Source organism: Fopius arisanus, unplaced genomic scaffold, assembly GCF_000806365.1.
Source record: "Fopius arisanus strain USDA-PBARC FA_bdor unplaced genomic scaffold, ASM80636v1 scaffold00327, whole genome shotgun sequence".
Lineage (NCBI taxonomy): Eukaryota > Metazoa > Arthropoda > Insecta > Hymenoptera > Braconidae > Fopius > Fopius arisanus.
Genome location: NW_011888066.1, coordinates 10,425 through 17,076, shown reverse-complemented (window position 1 = coordinate 17,076; position 6,652 = coordinate 10,425). Strand labels below are relative to the sequence as shown.

At 50.1% G+C, this 6,652-nt stretch overlaps 1 protein-coding gene across 2 annotated transcripts in view; it reads right to left on the bottom strand.

The window, feature by feature from the left end:
* LOC105272834 (uncharacterized) overlaps positions 1 to 6,652 on the bottom strand; it is a 22,928-nt gene that overhangs the window by 12,434 nt on the left and 3,842 nt on the right. The window lies entirely within an intron of this gene.

Genomic DNA, 6,652 nt, shown 5'->3' with positions numbered 1-6,652 from the left:
CCCCCCCATTTTTATATTGTTTATATTGATATTGTTATATTTATATTTCAGATTTATATTTTTCCCTTGTCTCTCGCCCGTGCAACGGGTAATTGGTTATAGGTACAGGTGCCTTCTCCGTGCGGGTTCGCCCCCGCGAATTATTATCTTGCGTTTTGTGCTGCCTAAAGCGCACAAATTGGGTTGGTTTTTTCGTGCTGCCGAGTGCGCACCGCTTGCGTTTTTTTTCGTATTCCTTCGTTTCTTTTCGTTTATAAAGCAAGATGGAACCCAATCTAATCGTTCTTGACCCTCCACTACCCTGCCCCCCGACTTCCCCTGCCCTTGTATCCACAACCACCACCACTACAACTATCACCACAACCACTGCCCCCATCACAAGCCCCATTATACATCCCTCTTCACCCCCAAACCCCCTCCCTGCCCTGATTGCCCAATATCACCGGGATTTAGAGCGAAAATTTGACTCCCTCACCCCTCGCGATCAATTAATTCTATTAGATACGCTTGGAATCGAAAGTCGCGGAGTGTACGACACACTCAAGGATAGGTTCGTCAGACATGAAATTCGTTAGAAGTTTGGGGATCGTGCGGCTCCCTGGGACGATGAACTAGATTCGATGGGGATGCCTTTTACCACCGTCGGATTTCGCGTTGTCCCTGAGTCCGATGGCTCATTTTCATTACGCCCCTCTGGCACCCTGCGTACCGGACAAACGCTCGGAGCATACCAAGACCCCATTAGCTTCGACCAATCCACCATGGAACCCTCTGCAGCCTACCCCCTAGAACCACAACCCCCTATCCATCGAGTTACCTTTCACGCACCCCCTCCTGACACTATTACCTCAAGCCTTGTCCCTGCACCCCCTACATCACACCCAACGGTCCACTACCCCACACCACCCCCTGTCCAACCTAGGCCTGTACACCCTGGTAATTATTACTCCTCTGAGCCACTCACCCCTATCCCCGCACCAGTTACCCCTGTCCCCATCCAACCACTCCAAACTCATCATCATCAATCCCCCCTTCCCTTTGCCCACTCCACTTATCACGTGGAACAACCCCGATTCATTTCTACCCAAATCCCGGCCCACAACCAATATCAGCCCCTTCAAACCCTTCAACCCCAACCTGCCCCAACCCCCCGCATTCCCCAACCAACATTTTGCCAAACCTTTTACCCTGTAAATCCTCCCCCACAGCCCCCCACACAAACCACCACTATCCCCGACTACCTCACAGGATTTCCCCAGACCCGTTTACAAGATACCCACCGTGCCCCCTTTCGTGAAGAGACCCACCATGATCTGCAAACGCAAGATTTAAGGGTCAGCAATCTTTTCAAACGAGATGGAATCAGTTTTGCGGGAACTCGGGAGGAGGATTCGTACAAATTTTTAGATAGCATCACGTTATGTTATAAATCCAACGGGTTAACTGAGGCGGAGACACTTCGGGCTCTCCCCTCAGCATTCAAAAACAATGCCCACTCCTGGTATTTGACAGAACTGCCAAATATCAGGAGTTACGATGACTTTTTGCGAGCGTTCCAATTAATGTACTGCCCCCTCGACCAACAGGAAAGTATATGGCAGGATATCCACCAACGGTTTCAGGGTATAGACGAAGATGTAGGAGATTATATAACTAGTCTCCGCAGACTATTCTCCATCCTTCACCCCCCTCCTCCCCTGCAAAGGCAATTAGGCATATTAAAATCCCAATTAAACCCGGTATATTTTAAAGAAATGGGGCGTTATCGATGTACCAGCATGGAACAATTTATTGAGGTCGCTAGGTTAGTGCAGAGAACCCTGTCGGATACGTCTCGGTATAGACATCCCTCGGCAACCCCTAACCCTTCACCTGCCCCGGGTCGGAACAACCCCAGAAGTCGCAATCCCCCCGATACTGATACCCCTCAAAATCACGCCCTCGGTGCCCAACCCCTTCGTGCTGATGACGTCCCCGTAGAGCAATACTCCAGAAATCCCTATCTCCCTCCCCCAGATGACACCTATCAATCCCGACGCAACACACCCCCCAGACAGAGTAACAGAAACGCCAGACCAAATTCACCCCCCAGACAACCAACGTACGCCGACGTAACCGGACGAACCTCTCCCCGTCCCACTTCACCATCCCCGCGCCATATCCCACCCCTTATGAGTATCCCCACAAACCCTCCACACACAAACTCAAAACCATCCCCATACCCAGAGTACCTCCAATGTTTCCGTTGCCACCAACCTGGTCATTTCGCACGCGAATGCCCCCTTAACCCATTCGCCCAACAAGCATTTTTTCCACAACCACCCCTCAACCCACAACAACCAAACCAACTCCCCCGATATTACCCCAATGCTCGCCCGAGCCAGTCCTACCCCCGACCATCCTATGGAACATTTCAACACCAGGGAAACTAAGGAGCGGGGGTGTTAAACCCACACCACCCCCGCGGGATCACCGATTAATATTACGTCCTTGTTATCGCACCCAACCCACCCCCAAGAGAACTCCCGTACGACCCACTCCCGAACCCCGAAACTCACCCTGTCCCGAACCAATCCCCCGTACACCCCCCAAGCCATCCCCAATAACCGTACCATCAACCCCTGAGCCTGCCCCGCCGTGAGTTCACATCCCCCTGTATCCCTACCGACCCCACTCCGAATTAGTACCCCAACCCCCACACCCAGTGCCCTCCAGGATAATCAACCCATTCAAGAAACCCTCTCAACAGACCCCAATCCTACCGAATCACCCCCGACTATCCCTGAAACCTATACCCCTTCTTCCCCCGGGACCGACCCCGTCCCTGACGACAACCCCAAACTGTTTACGATTACCCTAAATGACCCAACCAACCCCGATTACATCGATTATGAAGACTTCCTCACCCTTACCTTTGATCAACCTCTAGAAAACCGCAAATTCGTTGAAATAAAATTAGGAAAACGCTCGCTTCGCACCCTGATCGACTCGGGGACGAATCGATCATTTATTAGTACCAACGCTGGTGTGGACCTTGACAAATACGCCATCGCCACCGGAGAAGAAGTTGTCCTCGGAAACGGCGAAACAGTCCCACTAGCCGGCTGCGCTATCATGAGACTAGCCTATTCCGATCGAGTCCAACTCATCCCCTTCAGATTATCAAACGCCCTTGCTTTCGATTGTATGCTAGGAATGGATGCTCTCAACGCGTTAGAATTGACCCTTGAATGCAACGACACGCACACCCCCGATAGCCCCACCCCTCGAGCTCACGGCGCAACCCATTAGTGTATGGTATACCTCAGACGGTGACGGCCCCCCACGGCAACCCCTTAATCTAGCCAATCCTCCCCCCTGTGACTTAGCACAATTAGCAGTCGTTCCCGAAGATCAATTAAAACCCTCCGCGAAGAATTCAAGAGTTGGATAAATTCCGCCCCCGAAATCGCCTCCGTTTGTCCCTTGTTAACAATGCACATAGATACCCAAGACCACCCCCCTATCCGTGGCGCAACGCGTAGATATGCCGCGCATGTTTTAAAGGCCGCCCAATTATTAAAACAAGGAATCATCGAACCCTCCCAGAGCGATTGGTGTAGCTGGCCGGTGTTAGTTAAAAAACCCGATAATAGTTACCGGTTATGCATAGATTACCGTCCCCTTAACGCCGTGACAAAACACCTCGCCCTCCCTATGCAGAGTTTGGAAGATTTACTTGATTGTGCGCACGGCGCGGTATACGTCTCCAAAATTGACGTAAGTCAGGCGTTCCACCATATTCCTCTTGACGATGACAGTAAAGAAAAAACTGCCTTCGCCATCCCTGGACTTCCCTCCGGACTCTTTCAATACAGACGAATGCCCTTCGGACTGAAAAACGGCCCCGCGATGTTTCAATTATTAACGGACATGATTATTCCCACCCAATGGTCGAACAACATACGGAAATACGCTGACGATTTTTTGATTTTTACCCGCACCCTCGAAGAACATAAATGGTTTGTGGCCCAGTTAATTAACAAATTACAATGAAAATAACCTGACAATTAACGTGGACAAATGTGACTTCTCATGCGACCGATTAGAATTTCTTGGATATTTGTTGACCTCCGATGGATTAGAAGCGGACCCGAATAAAGTCGCCCCCATTACCGATTACCCACCCCCTCGGAACGTGAAAGAATTACAGAGATTTCTCGGCATGGTTGGGTGGTATTCCCGATTTTTACCTTCCCTCTCCGATGACAAAATCCCCTTGCTCGGATTAATTCGAAAAAATGTAACGTGGACCTGGACGGACGAACACCAGACCGCATTCAATAAATTAAAAATCTCCCTCACGACTACCCCCGTTTTAGCCCGCCCTGATTTTACGAAACCCTTCACCCTACAGACGGACGCAGGTGACATGACGATAGGAGCGGTGTTGACACAGGAATCGGAATTTGGATCCGATCCTGCCCATCCAAACTCGTCGACTGGACTGGACAGACCCATTTATTTTGCCAGTAGAGTCTTGACCCCCGCCGAACGTAACTACACAGTGACAGAAAGAGAATGTTTGGCGGTCCTATGGGCCACGCGTAAGTTTCGCCCCTACATCGAAGGGGGGAAATTTACCGTGATGACCAACCACTCAAGTTTGAAATGGCTGTTAAATTTTAAAAATCCCACCGGTCGAGTGGCCCGGTGGGCATTAGAGCTGCAGAATCACGACATGACCATAGTCCACCGGAAAGGTTTCCTCCACACCGTCCCCGACGCCCTTTCCCGTGTTTGCCCCAATGCCCTCACCGCCCTCGCGCTAATTAATTCTTCCCCGGACAGGTGGTACCAAAAGAAGAAACTGGACGTACTGAACAACCCCCACAAATACCCCGACTGGACCGTAGAAGATAATGTGTTATACTTTCTTCGCCCCTGCCCCCAAATTGACCCCACTGTCCCTGACCTAAATCGTTGGAAAACCGTTTTACCCCCAGGACTGAGGCACGAGACGATACGCGACGCTCATGACAACCCTTACGCAGCCCATGGTGGAATTGACAAGACGTATCACCGCGTCGCCCTTTATTTTTATTGGCCCGGAATCTACCGCGATGTAGCTAAATTTGTCAGGTCTTGTCCACAATGCCAGCGGTATAAATCGATTCAAACCAGTCCCAAAGGGTTGATGCGAGAGCGAACGACCGCCGAGCCCTGGTCCACTGTCGCGGGCGATATTATGGGCCCATCCCCCCCCCAGCAAGAATCAATACCGTTACCTCCTCGTGTTAGAAGATGTGTTCACCCGGTACATTGAAATTAAACCCCTTCGGAAGGCCAATGCCAAGAACATCTGGAAGGTGTTATATGAGACAGTGATTTTACGCTGGGGAAAACCGCAGTTTTGCATCAGCGATAACGGAACTGAATTTGTAAGAAAAGAACTCACGAAACCCCTAGCCCAATTAGGCATTACCCATATCACCACCCCTCCCTATCACCCCCAATCCAACCCCGTCGAGAGAATTAATCGCTCACTCAAACCCATGATAGGGATTTACGCGGGCGACAGTCATCGCGATTGGGACCAGCATCTCCCGGAGTTAGCGTTTGCCCTAAATACATCTATTCATTCTTCCCTTGGTGTTTCACCCGCGTTTCTAAATATGGGTCGCATCCCTCCACCCCCCAGTCCCCTCATCAAATCACTAAATAGCGTCCCCAATCCCCCTCTCCCACCGGCCCTTGGCAAATGAGAATTGAAAAAATGAATTACTTTTACGACCTCGCTAGAAAATATATGGGTGAAGCTTTCGCGAAACAAGCGGAGCACTATGACAAAGGCCGACGAGATGAGATCTTCCGGGTGGGTGAGATAGTACTGAGGAGGCACCGACCCTTATCACAAGCAGCCCAGCATTTCGCAGCAAAACTAGCCCCAAAATAGGACGGACCCTATCAAATTGTTAATATAATTTCCCCTAGCCTATATGACCTCGAAGACCCCCGAGGCAATAGGATATCCAAAATACATATTACCGACCTGAGACCCTACCACCTTCGCCCCCTTTCAGGTGCCGACCAGTGGAAGAGTCCCCTATGGAAGGGGGAAATCCTCACTCCCCCTAGGCGAGGAAGCTCCCCCACCATCTCCGATTATCACCGATAATCGGGGAAGAAAACTAGCGAGGATGGGGAAGCCATCACTCGTTATACAGCTGCCCCGTGCGTTGGATATATTTTGAAGAGAAGTTTTTGGAAAGAGTTTTGTGGAGAATTTTGAGGAGAGTTATGAGGAGAATTTTGAGGAGAATTTTGGGAGAGTTATTTGTGGAGTAGTTGGTGGACACGTGGCCCGTGGAGAGTTTGGAGGAATTCTCGCTATTGAGGATCTTTTGAGGAGAAGGATTGAGGAAGCCGCCATCCCCGTGAGTACCCTTTTCTTGCCTTTCCCGCCCCAACAAGTATTCCCGAAACCCCTATAATAATATCCCCCAAACGGTGAGCCTCTAAATTTAATAATTGTTAGGTTAAGAAGAACCCCCTTAATTTTTATTGATCTTTCGATCGTCCCCCTAACTTCACCTCCCCTTTTTACATTTATTTAACTTCCCCCCTTTTTTTTCTTTTAGCATTATTATTATTATTATCATTAGTGTTTGCC